Here is a 15,882-nt window from a genome sequence, read left to right on the forward strand (position 1 = left end):
ATTTAAAAAATAAAATACGTTAACTAATTAATATATAAAAGTCTTAAAAATATTTTTAAAATATAAGAAATAAATTTTTCTAAGAGATAGTTATTTTTTAAATAATTTAATTTTTATTTTAATTAAAATAATATTTTTATTAATTAATTTTTTTAAATATCTTAAATATAAAATATATATATATATTTCTCATAAAATAAACAAAACCTTACATGATATTATAATTTCTTGTATTCGAAGGACTTATTATTAGAGGCTAAGAAATTATTAGCAGTAACCGCTGTGACTTGTCAATATATAACAAATGAGTTGTATATAAAAAGTTGACGTCATTCTAATTATTATAGGGCCATTTCCCAGCTATGCAATAGTTTTTTACACTATTTTAGTGTTTTACATTAAAATGGTATAATATTATCTCCAATCGTCTGCATCATTTTTAACACAAAAAAATATTTTATTTATATTATTCTTTTTTTTTAATATTATATTATTTATTTTACTTTAATTTTATTTATATATTTCACTCAAAAAATTCATATAATTTTATATATTCACTCTAAATATTTATATATTTTATATTTTTATCCAATATTCAAATATTTAATTATTTTATAAATAAATAAATAAAAATATATTAATTATAAAAATGTATTAATTAACTAATAATTATAAAAAATATTACTTAAACATTAATTATAAACATACATTAATTAAATATTAATTAACAAATTAAAAATAAAATAAACTCATACATATTAAATTATTAATAAAAAATAGAAATATTCTATATAATATATTATAAATAAATTGTTTTTTTATATTATTCTATATAATATATTATAAATAAATTAATTTATTATAAATATTATTTATAATTGTGAATATATTAATCGAAATTAAATTTCAATAATTATAAAAATATAAAATAAATTAAAAATATAATAAATTATGAGAGTAAAAAGAAATTAAACTTAATTGAAAATATATATAAATTTTGAATTATATTATAAATTAAAAAAATATATAAAATTTTTATTATATTATAAATTAAAAAAAAAGAAGAAAAATGGCATTGCTACAGTGTCACTAGCGAACGTTAAAATCCCGTAGGATTTTGGCGCAGTATTAGAGGGTTATCTCCAACGCCAAAATAGAATTTAGCAGAGCGTTGGAAATGGCCTAAATAAAAATAAATTTATTTACTTTTAACATATTTTTAATTTTACTTTTAATTATTAAATTAACTGGCTCTCATCAGCTGTCATTCACCGATTTTTTACATTTTAACTTTTTTAATTATTAAATTAAAATTAAAAGGCATATTCACCTTAATTTTTAATGGTTTGAAAAATAATTTAAAATAATTCATATTTATACTCAAAATTTTAAATTTTAAATTTTAAATAATAAAATTAAATATTTTTAATTTATTATAATTTTATTTTTTTAATATTTAAAATTTTTATTAATATCTATAATATTATATAGAAATAGAAATAAAAATAGAAAGTGAATAATGAGATTAATAAAAAATGATATTATTGGAATAAAAATATAAAAATTATTTTATTATTTAAATAAAATTTTAAGAATTATATTGTAATTTATAATTAATTTATATAAATTTAATTTAATTTTTTTAATTATAACTTATATCCTGAGATCTAGAGAATAAGGTTTTAGTGTGTGTAAGTTTGATCAATTTAGAGGGTACTCCTTTCCTTTTATTCTTTTCTTTTTGCTTACCAGTGATGCCTAACGGCCTCTCTGCTACAGTAACGTCTGTCTATGTCAGGCAGGCCCGTACCATCAGTTGCCATACGTATGTCAGGCGGACATTTAATTTTTCCCAGTGTGCATGCGAATAGGCTGCGAAAGGACGAAACTTGCTCATTTCTCCCCATGTCTCCTTCTTGGGCCACCCACTTCCTTACTGGGCTTGGGCTCGCAGACGACCCTACCTATCTTCCGGGCTAGATCTCGGGTTGGAAGCCACTGGGCAGGCCTGCCTAAGGGCGTTCCGAACTCAAGGCCTGGTCTGCTTTTGTGGGCCCTGATTCAGCCCAAAGGGGGTGCGAGGCCCGATGGTTATCAAATGCCCCTTTACCTTCTCAGCAGTTATTACATGAGTGATGAAGGAGTAAATACCGAGAACCCATTATGATTGCGTGGCCCGAGGACAGTTTCCATCAAAATGTCTCTTCTCCATTTTTCTATTCTCAAAATTCAAATACTCCCCATCTTCACAAAACCCTTACTCTCTTTCTACTTTCTACGTGCTCCGTTCTTCCTGCCCTTCAGCCCCAATCGTCTTTAAGGTACGCTTTTCATCTTGCCATGGATAGCCCAAAGCTTCCCAACGTCATAAATCTAGAGTCTAATATCACTCCTTCTTCCCTGGCGAGTTTCTTTTCTCGGGAGTATCTGGATACCCCTCTCTTTCGTATCCAGGCTCCCCTTCGTAACGAGAGAATCGTCCTTCCCCATCCTCCTCCTTCGGGTCTAATCGACCCTCAAAAAGACCGTAGCTTAGTTTTTTTCGTCAAACAGCGCGAATATGGCTTAACTTTTCCCTTTTTCCCCTTCTTCGTTGAATTTTTCCAATACTTCGATATAACCCCTAGGATGCTCGCTCCCAACTCTATACTTTTAATGTGTTCCTTTGAGTCAATCTGCCTGAGCTGGGGCCTTACACGTACGGCTCGTTTATTTTCAATCTTTTTTCGACTGGTTCGGGCAGTCCAATGCTTTTACTATTTTACCCCCTGGGGAGGGTTGTCCATCTTCTCGGGTTAGAAAGACTCAATCAAAGGCTAGACAGAGGGATTTGTTGTGGTGGAGCTGAAAGGGAGCTCTGGGGCGTCCTGGCAAGTGGACCTCCCTTGGAGGGAAGTGCCTCAGGGCTGCAATGACCTCCCCCAGCTATCCCTCTCTGAGCAGGTCGCGTTTCTCCGACTGACTTCCGTTGAGCAGAAGTATGATGTCGAGAAATACATGTTTGTGTCCAGTCTTTAAGACTGCAAGGATGCGGGTATTTTATTCCGCTTTTCATCGCCTTATCCTTCTTTTTATTTTTGGTTTGAATGTTCTCTTGAACTGTTGGGTTTTATTTTTTCAGCTTCAAAGCATCCAATGGACAAGATTAAGCCTCTGAAGAATTTCGTTCTGTCTCGAGAGAGTATGAGGGCGGCTCTGGATGCTTTATGAGCTGGCCAGTCGGTGGCTGATGTGACTCAGGAGGTCGCCCAAATTATCTCCGGCCAGTCGGCTGGACGGTCTATTCCCCTTGCTCCGATCTCTTCTCGTGCCCCCCGGCCAAGCGCCAAGGACCCACACTCGAGGGCTCCTAAGTCTTCCCATCATAGCAAGCCCAGTACTGCCCCTCGATCTCCTGTGACTTCTAAATCTAGGCAGTCCTCAGCCCCGACCTCCCCAGAGCTCGCCGTTATCGAAGAACCATTTGAGGTCATGCCGCCTGCAAGGACTGAGGCCATTCCTGCTTCCACGGATGTTCCAGGAGAGAGTATCGAGGCCATTTCAGCTGCAAGTAAGGGATCTGCAGGTGGAGGTGAAGTTGCCTTGGCAGGCGAGGGTGCCCCAGTAGTTGAAACTGAGGCAGTGCCCACTAGTCAGGATACTTCTAAGTATGGGGCAAGTCCAGGCCTGCCCCTGGTGCTCCTCGTCCCAAAAAGGCTGTTGCTAGCGGTGCTGTTGTCCTAAAGGGGGCTATTGGCAAGCGGGCTCCTCTTTCGAAGGCTACCACTGCAGCTCCAACCTCAAAGAAGGCCCGTGGGTCTCAACAGCCTGTCCTTGCGCTCCTGCCTTTGGAGAAAGAGAAAGCGCCAGTAGGGCTTCTATCCTCTGCTCCTAATAACGAAGTGCTGAACGCTAAGGAGATCACTCCCCAGTCCACCGCGAGCATTGTCGCCAAGTTGCTGCGAGAAAGGATGTTTGGTGGGGTTAATGAAGCCTCGGAACCACGCCTGCTTGCTCTCACTGGTCTCCTGGCCTGCTCTACTCGGGAGCAGGTGGCCTTCCACTCTCGGACTCGGGAGGAGCTCGAAGGCACAATTAGGGAGATGCTCCTTATGGTGAGTTGTCACATTCAGTTCTAGGTTGTACTTTATTCTCATTGTTTTCTGTTTTGACAATTTTTCTTTTCTTGTTAGGTGATGGGTCTCTTTATGGAGATTGAAGCCCACGACCGGTCTCTCCAAAGCTCCGTAGATCGCCAGATTGAGGAGGCCCACCGCGAGGAAAATCTCATGGCTACTAGTGATGCTCGGGGCCAGCTCGCTGCGGCTCAAGGTCGTTTGAAGGACCTCGAGGATGAATTGGTCTGGACCCGGGATGCTGTTAAGAGGGCAGACGAGAGGGCAGTTGTGGCAGAGTCTCTTTGTGATGAGGTTTTGATTCAGCTATCCTCTCTAAAAGAAGCTCGGCGGGAGAGGGATGAAGCTATGGCCCAAAGGGATGAGGCTTGGTACGAATATGAGATAGCGAAGACAGATCACGATTATGCCTAGGCTCATTTCGAGACGGTGAAATCCCAGCAGGAGGAAGCCTTAGCCCGGGTCATTGTTCTCGAGCAGGAGCTGAGCAAACGTACCGAGGACCTGAAGAGCCTGACTTTGACTGCGGATGGACTGAAGCTTCAGAATCAGCAACTTTGTCAGGAGATTAGGGTCTTAGAGGGGTGGTGCTCTACCCTTCTCGAGGACGTTAAGTTAACTGAAGACAAGGTCCGACTGGAGTGCGAGGAACGCCTGCAGGAGTACAAAGAGTCTGCTGAGTTGAAAGCAGAGATCGATCAGGCCTGCCAGAAGTGCTTGCAAGAATATAAAGGCTCTTCAGAGTTGAAGTCTGAGATCGAGCAGGCCTGTGAAGATCGTCTTCAACGTTACAAAGACTCCCTTGAGCTGAAAGCTAAAATCGAAGAGGCCTGTGAGGCACGGCTTCCGCATTTCAAAGCTTCGGATGCGATGAAGCACGAAATATGGAGCAGAGGCTTCCGCATGTTTGCCTCCAGGTTCAATCAGGGTGTGAAAGAAGCTAGGGATTCCCCCTCCACCCCACTAGCTCAGCTCCGGGCTCCTAAAGTGGACTCTGATAGCGAGGAGGTGCACTAACGCTGGTTGTGAGGGAGAAGGTGTTGGACATCTGGGGGGTGAGGTCGTACCCTTTGTGGGTGCTGACGGGCAAGAGCGGGAGGACGCTGGACTCCCAAGGGACGATAGTGTAGACAATAGTGTACATGATAATGTAATTACTAATGTAAGTCCTTTAAGGACGATCTTTCTCCCCATAATCCTCGATGATTAAATAAAGTAATATTTTGTTCCTTTTTGTATCTATGTTGTACTTTTTTCTTTTTGCTTTCTTTGCCTAACCATATGTCAAGTTTGAATGAGATCTTACCTTTACTTGTACTTGTCTTTAGGCTATTCCTTATTTTCCGCCTGCACTTGTACTTGTGTTATTCTTGGCTCATGTTTGCCTTGCTGATCTTACTGGACCGTTTAACCTGTTAAGGGCTTGATTTACTTCTTTCATTCTGTCTGCAGACACTCTTTCTGACTTGATTTAGCTTAAACAAAAAGTTTTTAAGCTATATGTTCACTTGGCAAATTTCATGGAGTTCCTGGCTTTATCAATACAGCGAGCTTAGACGTACACAGAGATGCCTTATTGTTTTCAGGCGCTTTATTCCTTCTAAGTATAACCTTATAACTATTGGAATGGGTTGGGCTACATGCCCCACTGGAGAAAATGAGCTCGGACTTTTGGTACTTTGGACATGGGTCCGGGCTGGGAGCTCGTCCTTCTGAGAATTTGTGAGCTCGGATTTACCTTTTGCTTTTTCCCTATTCCTTGGGTTTGTCTTTTGTGTTGATTTAAATCAAGGTTGTAGCTTTGTTCTTATATTCGTTCCTTTCTTTTACCCCAGTCTTTTGGGTTAGGAGAGACCCATTGCCTTTGTTTTGTTATTTAGGCTTTTTCTAGGTCGGTTTCTTCTTTCACTTGGTTTTCTAAGCTCGGTCTCGTGCAGCTTAGCTTAGGGGTTCAGCCCTTTCCTTGTTTTGTCCTTTTCTTGTTCATTAGACTTGCTCGAGGTTTGGGTTCTTTTAGCCTTTGTATTACTTGGTTGTCTCTGCCGTTATTGTGGCACCGGAGTCATTTTTTGAGTCCAGTCACCTACCTCACTGAGGCTTTGAGCAAGATTTAGGCTCTTTGGCTTTACTGTTGCTTCATCATCTCGGCCGGTTCTTGAGGTGCCGAGTCATTTTTTGAGCTCGGTCGCCTACCTCACTGAGGTCCTGAACAAGATTCAGGCTCTTTAGCCTTACTGTCGCTTCATCATCTCAGTCGGTTCTTGAGATGCCGAGTCGTTTTCTGAGCTCGATCACCTACCTCACTGAGGTCTTGAACAAGATTCAAGCTCTTTGGCCTTACTGTCGCTTCGTCATCTCAGCCGGTTCTTGAGGTGCCGAGTCATTTTCTGAGCTCGGTCACCTACCTCACTGAGGTCTTGAATAAGATTCAGGCTCTTTGGCCTTACTGTCGCTTCGTCATCTCAGCCGGTTCTTGAGGTGCCGAGTCATTTTTTGAGCTCGGTCACCTACCTCACTGAGGTATTGAACAAGATTCATGCTCTTTGGCTTTATTGTCGCTTCGTCATCTCAGCCGGTTCTTGAGGAGTCAAGTAATTTTCTGAGCTCGGTCACCTACCTCATTGAGGTCTTGAACAAGATTCAGGCTCTTTAGCCTTACTATCGCTTCATCATCTCAGCTGGTTCTTAAGGAGCCGAGTCATTTTCTAAGCTCGGTCACCTACCTCACTGAGGTCTTGAATAAGATTCAGGCTCTTTGGCCTTACTATCGCTTCGTCATCTCAGCTGCTTCTTGAGGAGCCGAGTCATTTTCTGAGCTCGGTCACCTACCTCACTGAGGTCTTGAACAAGATTCAAGCTCTTTGGCCTTACTGTTGCTTCATCATCTCAGCCGGTTCTTGAGGAGCCGAGTCATTTTCTGAGCTCGGTCACCTACCTCACTAAGGACTTGAACAAGATTCAGGCTCTTTGGCCTTACTGTCGCTTCGTCATCTCAGCCGGTTCTTGAGGAGCCGAGTCATTTTTTGAGCTCGGTCACCTACCTCACTGAGGTCTTGAACAAGATTTAGGCTCTTTGACCTTATTGTCGCTTCGTCATCTCAACCGGTTCTTGAGGAGCCGAGTCATTTTCTGAGCTCGGTCACTTACCTCATTGAGGCCTTGAACAAGATTCAGGCTTTTTGGCCTTACTGTCGCTTCGTCATTTCAGCCGATTCTTGAGGAGCCGAGTCATTTTCTGAGCTTGGTCACCTACCTCACTGACGTCTTGAACAAGACTCAGGCTCTTTTTTAATGCCTGTTCTGTTTTCTTTTAAAGGAAAATGATGCGAGTGGCAAAAAAATGACATTGTTTGATTTGTTTTGCATAGTCAATTTTATTCTCATTGCTTCAGAATACAAGAGTTCATGTTACCTTATCTATATTTCAGGGAAAGTACCTTTTCTGGTGTTGAATGTTCCATGCGTGCGGCTCTAGATTTCCTCGCATATCTTCTATTCGATATACACCTGGCTTCATCACTTTGATTATTCTGAAAGGGTTTCCCTGGTTGGTGCTAGCTTTCCTATTGCAGCTCTCTTTCCCGTGGCCTCCAATTTTCTCAGTGCCAGATCTCTTACCTTCAGGCTCCTTTCCCTGACTTTCTGATTGTAATAACGAGCTGCTTTCTGTTGATACGCCGCCGTTCTTACTTGCGCTTCATCTCTGATCTCTTCTAGGGCATCTAGATTGCTCCTTAACTTGTCATTGTTAGTGTCTTCGTTGTTGAACTTGATTCGGTGAGTGGGGACTTGTAATTCAATAGGAACCACGGCTTCAGTTCCAAATGCTAGTGCGAAGGGTGTTTCCTTTGTCGGCATTCGAAGGGTGGTCCAAAATGCCCACAGGATGCTGTTAAGCTCATCTGCCCAGTTCTTCTTTGCTCCATCCAGTCACTTCTTCAATCCTTGGAGTATGGCCCGGTTCGTAATCTCTGTTTGGCCGTTGGTTTGAGGATGGACCACCGAGGAAAATTTGTGCCATATGCCCATGTTTCTTGTGAATTCCTTAAAGGTCTTGTAGTCAAATTGCTTGCCATTGTTTGATATAAGCATCCTCGGTATTCCAAACCTGCAGATGATGTTGCCCTAGACGAAGTCTATCATTTTTTTTACTGTGATAGTGGGAACTGCTTCGGCCTCTGGCCATTTTGAAAAATATTCCACAGCCACTATTACGAACTTTTTTTGCCCCGTGGTCTTAGGAAAAGGTCCCAGGATATCTATGCCCCATTATGAGAACGGCTATGGGCTGAATATGCTGGATTGAGGGGTGGCCGGAATGTTGATTGTTTTGGCGAACCTTTGGCACACGTCACATCTTCTAACAAATTTCTCTGCTTACTTCTTGATTGTGGGCCAGTAGTATCCCTGCCTAAAAATTTTATTCGCCAATGTCCCTGCTCCTTCATGAGCCTCGCATATTCCCTGATGAATCTCTTTCATAACCTTAGTTGCTTCTTTTGGACCTACGCATCGGAGCCATGGGCTAGATTTCCCCCTTCTGTACAGTATGCCTCTTATTGCTTGATAATTGAGAGCTCGGGCTACTATTTTCTTTACTTCAACTTTATCTTCTAGGAGCTTTCCTTTCTCTAAATATTCCAGATATGGGGTCATCCAACTCTGTAATTCTTCGACTTGCATTATAGCATCTATTTTGTTAAAGGTAGGAATGTTAACATGCTGTATGTATACCTCATCCGGGAGTTGTTCCAACTATTCTTCAGATAATCGGCTAAGCAAGTCGGCCTCCTCATTTTCTTCTTGAGGTATTCTATGATATTTCACATTGACTCCCTGCTTGCCGAGCTCTGCTTCAATGGCTTTTACCTTCGCTAAGTATTTCTGCATAGTAGGGTCCCTCGCCTGATATGCCCCCATTATTTGGTTGACTACCAGTTGGGAGTCACTGTTTACTTCGAGGTCGCTCACTCCTATTTCCATTGCTATCTGCATTCCATTTATCAAAGCTTCGTACTCTGCTGTGTTATTGGAGGCACTGAATTCTAATCGTAGAGCATAACAGACTTTGAACCCTTCTGGTCCATTCAACAATACTCCTGCACCACTGCCTCCAGCGCTCGATGCTCCATCTACATATAGTTTCCAGCTGAATTCTTGTGGGGGTGGTCATTCGCTTTCTTCCTCCATTGCTTCTGAAGGTTTCTTATTGAGCTCTGCTTGCTCTTTGTTGAAGGAGCATTCTGCTATGAAGTCAGCAAGGGCTTGTGCCTTGATGGTTGTTCGAGGTCGGTATTCGAGACAATACAGGCCGATCTCAACAGACTAAGACAGCATCCGTCCTGTCGTTTCGGGCCTGTGGAGGATCTTCTTTAAAGGCTGGTCCTTCATCACTACTCCTTGATGGCTTTCGAGGTACACTCTGAATTTTCTCACTGCTAATAACAGGGCGTATGCTAACTTTTCTATGTTTAAGTACCTGACCTCTGCATCTTTGAGCACTTTACTAACATAAAATACAGGCTTTTACTCTCCCCCTTCTTCTCTTACTAACACTGTAACGACCCGGAAACCGGTACCCCTCAGTAACGGTCCGAACCATCATTGGCACTAGGATCCAGATCGGCTTAAGGCCGCCGGGACCCGTAGCAAGCCGACTATACTCTCTGTGTACCTGATAAATCCCAGACATGATACAATTAGACTCAACAATCCTGTAAAACTCGGTAGGCTTAACTATTGTTACTCAGATATGTCAATCTGAAATGGCCCTCAGGGCCTATACCAGGGACTACTATCTGCTGTGGTCCAAGGGATTAAACCCTTTTAATCTGTAACACATTCCACTGGTATCTCATCGAAGCCATACATTAAGCCTAACTCACACATTTCTCATCAAGATACGTAAAACAAGATTCATGTACAAGGAATTTGTAACGACCCGGAAAACCGATACCCCTCTTGTAACGGTCCGAACCGCTCGGCACTAGGATCCAGATCGGCTTAAGACCGCCTAGACCCGTAGTAAGCCTCTCCTGAACTCTGTGTACCTGTTAAAATCCCATACATGATCCGACTGGACTATTAACTGATAAAACTTTACTTTAAAATTACCAGACTTAACCTTTAAAACACTCTTTGTAGGTCCAATCATATGAACCAAAATGCTCAGATATACAAATCTGAACTAGCCTTCAGGCTATCTATAATACACCAGTGATGCTCTACCAAGTAACCTCCATGCCCTATGCGCTGTGTCATAGAACCCACTCTGTAAGGGTCAGCATATCATAAGTTAACTTGGCTACCACAGAGTCACAGGAATCAAACCTGGTCTTCTCTAATGGCCTCTCTCTGTGGATCACAGGAATCAAACCTGGTCTTTCCAATGCACTGGTCTTAGGTCAAGGGGATTACACCCTGTCTTCCCTCACAGTTATTATTCACTGGGTTTTCGAAACACAACAACATATATTAAGTCTGGTCTGACTCATTTCTCATCAAGAAACTGTAAAACAGGATACATGCATACACTAGGGATTAACATACACTAGACAATAGGCAAAAGCACATTCTAACTCATTTATACATTAACTGACTAACTATTACATCACTTTTACATATATCTCTTTATATACATCATTATACATCATGTCCACACTATACTATTACACATGCAATCCTTTAGCATAACTCTGTTGCTTCTGCCCTTCCCAGCTACTCTGAACCTGCAAAACTGGGATTAAGGGAAAGGGATGAGCTTCTAAAGCCCAGTGAGTAGAAACACTGAAAACAGTTCATTCATACACACTATATATGAAAATGCATCACCAAACAAACATCTCAATATATCTTGGATTAGACATGACCCCAAAACTCCCTCGACGGGCTATTGAAGTCGCCTTGGTCCAATCTCCACTAAGGTAGACATGACCCCAAAAATACCCTCTGTCAATACTGGCCCCCCCCAAAGGAGCAACACAGGGCATTCCAACATGTACTTGTCCAACTGACCTGACACAATGACAGGAGCCGAAGCTTAGGCTATTGGAGTCGCCTGGGTCCACCTAACCTATGATCACATAATCAACAATAATATGCAATGCTTCATATTCGTGATTCTAATGCAATCATCCTAATACATATCATAGCATTCATGATGCATGAACTATGCTAAAGCACTATGTTTCTTTAATAAAAGATTAAGTTTAGTTCTACTCACCTCTGCTCCTCAAGCAGAAACCTGACTGACTCTGCAACTGCTAAACCTGACGACCTCCCTGAACTGTCGGGTCCGATCCTACACAAAAGGACTCGATTGAGGTGTCAAACATACTCTTATTAACTCTTAAACATCTTCCCAAAACCCCTCTAAAAGCTCATAGAACAATCACTTAAAACATGCAAAGGAAAAGCTAGGCAGGACACCTTCGGCGGCATCTTCGGCGGCCGAATGTGCAGGACAGATCCGAAAGTCCATTCTTTCGGAGGCAACCTTAGGCAGCCGAAACTACCTTCACAAGGGGTTCGGCGGCCGAATCCTCCCTTCGGCGGCCGAACCTGAGTTCATCCAGAACTCAGCTTCGTGCACAACCATCTCCTGCCAAGCACCAACACTACTCAAACATGCATAACTCCTTTTTAACTTGCATATACTCTGGTATATGCACAAAGGGGTCCAAAACTACCTATTAACCCCAACAAAACAGCAACTATAACACATAATCATGCTTACACCATTAAAGCATCAAAACTAAGCTTTAAAACCTAAACATGCAACTCTACCCTTAACCTCTTTAAACGCTGTTAAAACTCATTAAAACAAGCTTAAGATCTTCACTTACCTCTTGATCCAAGAAGCTGAAGAATCCAAACACAGCAACTTCTCTTCAAAAACACAAAACCATCAAAACCTCCCTTTTCTCTCAAAAACGTTCAAAACCTTTGCAAATGACCAAACCTTCTGCATAAGCTGATTAAAGCTTGCAGATGAGTCAAGGGAGACGTGGCCTAACCTCTGATCATGATCTGGAGGTGAACACCTGTCCAAACCACCGACTGAGGAGCATGCACAGCTGACCGACCACCTTAGCTTCGCCTGCCGAAACTGCATGCAAAACCATGCAACGTTCGGGGGCCGAACTTAAACTTCGGAAGCCGAACATTGAGCACTTTCGGCGGCCGAACTTACATTCGGGGGCCGAACCTGGCCTTTGTCTCCAAAGCCGTTTCCCTTTAAAACTTACACTTAAAAGCATTTTTAGAAAACCTTCACTCGTACCCTTCTAAAACCTCTGACATCCCTGAATTCCACCGGACGGTAGGAATTCCGATGTCGGATTTAGCCGGGTATTACAGAATTCATCATACATCACACTATAGCAATGACACTAGGAAAAACACAAGTCTATCCAGTATACGACAGTACATATTTACACCTTACAGTACAACTAATCTTTTCATTACATCATGTCCACTATACTATTACAACATACATTCATGCATAACTTTCCTCTGTACTCTTGCTGACTTTGATTTCCCATAGCTATCTCAGGACCTGCAAAACTGGGATTAAGGGAGTGGGATGAGCTCTAGAGCCCAGTGAGGAGGAACAACAAAAAACAGTTCATTCATTACATGCTCTCATGAAAATGCATCACATCACAAACATATCATCTCAAGGATGAACGTGTCACCAATAGCCCGCAACTACATGTGATAAGCTGACCAACTGTGCCAGGGAGACGATGTCATCACCTGGTCTACTCTTATCTCTGCTCTGATATCAACATGACCAACTGTGCCAGGGAGACGATGTCATCACCTGGTCTTCTCTTAACTCTGCTCTGTGCTCTGACTATAGTACCAGGAGTGACCTGGCCTATCCAGGGGCGACCTGGTATGGCTATCTCATGCCATAACTCTGTATCTGCTCTCTGTCATGGGCTAAGGATCATCCAACATTCCTCCACAGGAACAACATCTTATGCAATGCATCATATTCGTGAATTCTAATGCAACACAACCTAAGATATAACATGGCAGATTATGATGCATGGATCATGCTAGAATCGTGTCATTTCTCAAATAAAATAGGACGTTAAGTTCCACTCACCTGTAGCCACTGCTTGGCTAACTCTGGGCTACCTCTAACTCTGCAACAACTACGACTGCTAAACACCTCGGTTCCTCGGGTCCAATCCTACAATGGAGGACGCAAATGAGGCACCACACATACTCTATGCAACTGATAACACAGTTCCCCAAAACCCCTCTAGAACACCTCAAAACATGCATGCAAAATAAGCAAAGGAAGGCTAGACAGGGCACCTTCGGCAGCACCTTCGGCAGCCGAATGTCTCCTCCAGAGACGAAAGTCAGGCATGTTCGGCGGCCTAACTTGGACTTTCGGCGGCCGAACCTGAGTTCATCCAGAACTCAGTTTCGTGCACAAGGACGCCTGCCAGTCCCTCCAGCACCTGCTCAGCCCTCAATACATGCAGTTAACCCCTTTAAAACATGCATAAACACTTAAACAAGCAGAAAGGAGCGTCAAACTACTTAAACCCAACAAAACAATACACATACCATGCTTACACCATTAAAACATCAAAACTACACCTAATCATGTATAAACCATGACAACACTAAAACGACCCTATATAAACAACTCTACCCTTATCCTCTGTAAAAACTGTTAAAACCAATAAAACAAGAAGAGGAACAACTCTCTTACCTCCTGAAACTAGAAGAGGAACAACTTGAACTCAGCAAATCCCCTTCACAAGCTTCAAACCACCAAAACCTCTCTTTTCTCTCCAACCCTTCAAAACGCTTTGACACACACTCAACCCTCTGCACGAGCTGATAAAAGCTTGCAGATGAGTCAAGGGAGACGTGGCCTAACCTCTGGTCATGATCTGGAGGTGAACACCTGGCCAAACCACGGACTGAGGAGCGTGCACAACTAACCGACCACCTCAGCTTCGGCTGTCGAAACTGCATGCAAAACCATGCAACTTTCGGGGGCCGAACATAACCTTCGGGGGCCGAACATTGGGCACTTTCGGCAGCCGAACTTACCTTCGGCGGCCGAACCTGGCCTTTGTCCCCTAAGCCTTTTCTTTTCAACACTCAATCCTATTCTATTCGAAACCTTACAAAGTCCCTCTTACTAGAAGTCTCTGACATCCCCGAATTCCACCGGACGGTAGGAATTCCGATGCCTGAATTAGCCGGGTATTACATTCTTCCCTCCTTTAAACATTCGTCCTCGAATGTTAAAACAACAACAATAAACATACAGGGAAATAAGCAATTAAAGAAAGCCTAACATCGTTCTCTACGAAGAGACACAGATACCCCTGGAGTAAAACTCCCGGGTTGGCTATACTGTCTGACTCTGCTGACCCTTAATTGCTTAAGCTGTGTCCACACGCTACACTGATTACTGATCACTCCTGTCTGTACACAGTCCATTTGACTCTCTTTGCTCCCTACTGACTTTCCTTTCTCTTTACCTTTTCTCAGCTCTATTTACACTACTCTGGTTACACTCACTTTTGCTTCTTTTTATTCACCCCGAGCAGAGGAGCAATAACTCTAAGGAAATGCTAGATGCCTAGCTTCAACTTTCTACTTACTGTAGAAATCGTATTGTGACACTTCACAATTCATACAGACATGCCCTGAAAGCGAACTCATATTCCAGAACTTGGCTTCTATGCCGTGTTCTCTTATCTACAACACTTAGTAGATACTGGGCATGCTTTTCTATGTTTTTGAACTATTCTACGCTTTTGCTGCGCCACTCTGATCTTTGCCCGCCTTTCTTCTTCGTTCCTATACTGGCTCTTCTTTTTTTTTTAACGCTCTCTCTCTAAGTCTCAACATCTCGTTCCCCCCTCTTAGATTGATCGTGGAGGATAATCAGCTCCCATTAGCTGTCTCCACCGAGCATTATTCCTGCGTGGGAATACCTGTCCTTGGTAGTGACCTTGTACAACTGCTCACAGTTGTGACAACGTCTCAAGGTTTCCTCCTTCCGTTCTTACACCGACACTAGTACATTCCAGGGTGTGTAGTACTAAGTCGGATAGAATCCTTCGCTACCAAGTTCACACTGCTCTACTATCTTCTCACTTATGCAACTGCTTTTCTCATTTTTACACCTTTTTCAACTTTTCGTAGGAAGAGGTGAAGATGAGTCTAGTCTCCATCCTCACTTCACGTCCAGACTCTATTGGTAATCCTGCTAGCTTGTCTGGGATAACACATATAACTCTCTTTCTCTTTTTCTGTCTATGCGTACTGAGGCTGGTTCCCTGACCTGGCTATTCTGCTCTCAAACAAGAGCAAGAAAACCCCTGACTACCTTCCCAACGAAGTCACGAGCCTGTAGGGCTGATATCACACTTCTGGGAATACTATACTGTCCCCTCCTAAGGACTGCCTCTGATCCATCTTACCTTCTATACTTTCTTACCTTGTCTCTACAGACACAGGTAATACTATGAGTAATTAGCCAATCCGCCCTAGAATGACATCACACAGTCAACTCTAGAACCATAAGGTCAGCTGGATCGCATCTACTCATAACGAACTATGAACTGCACTGACTGACTGACTCTGCCACAGATGGATCACACTCGGGTCTACCAACCCAAAGAGAGCACTCTAAGCCCAGAAGTTATCAAACCCCCCTCTATCAATGGCTCTCAAAACAACAGGGAAAGAAACATCAGGGTCCACGATAACCTACACATCT

The sequence above is a fragment of the Manihot esculenta genome, chromosome 6 (genome assembly GCF_001659605.2).
Source record: "Manihot esculenta cultivar AM560-2 chromosome 6, M.esculenta_v8, whole genome shotgun sequence".
Lineage (NCBI taxonomy): Eukaryota > Viridiplantae > Streptophyta > Magnoliopsida > Malpighiales > Euphorbiaceae > Manihot > Manihot esculenta.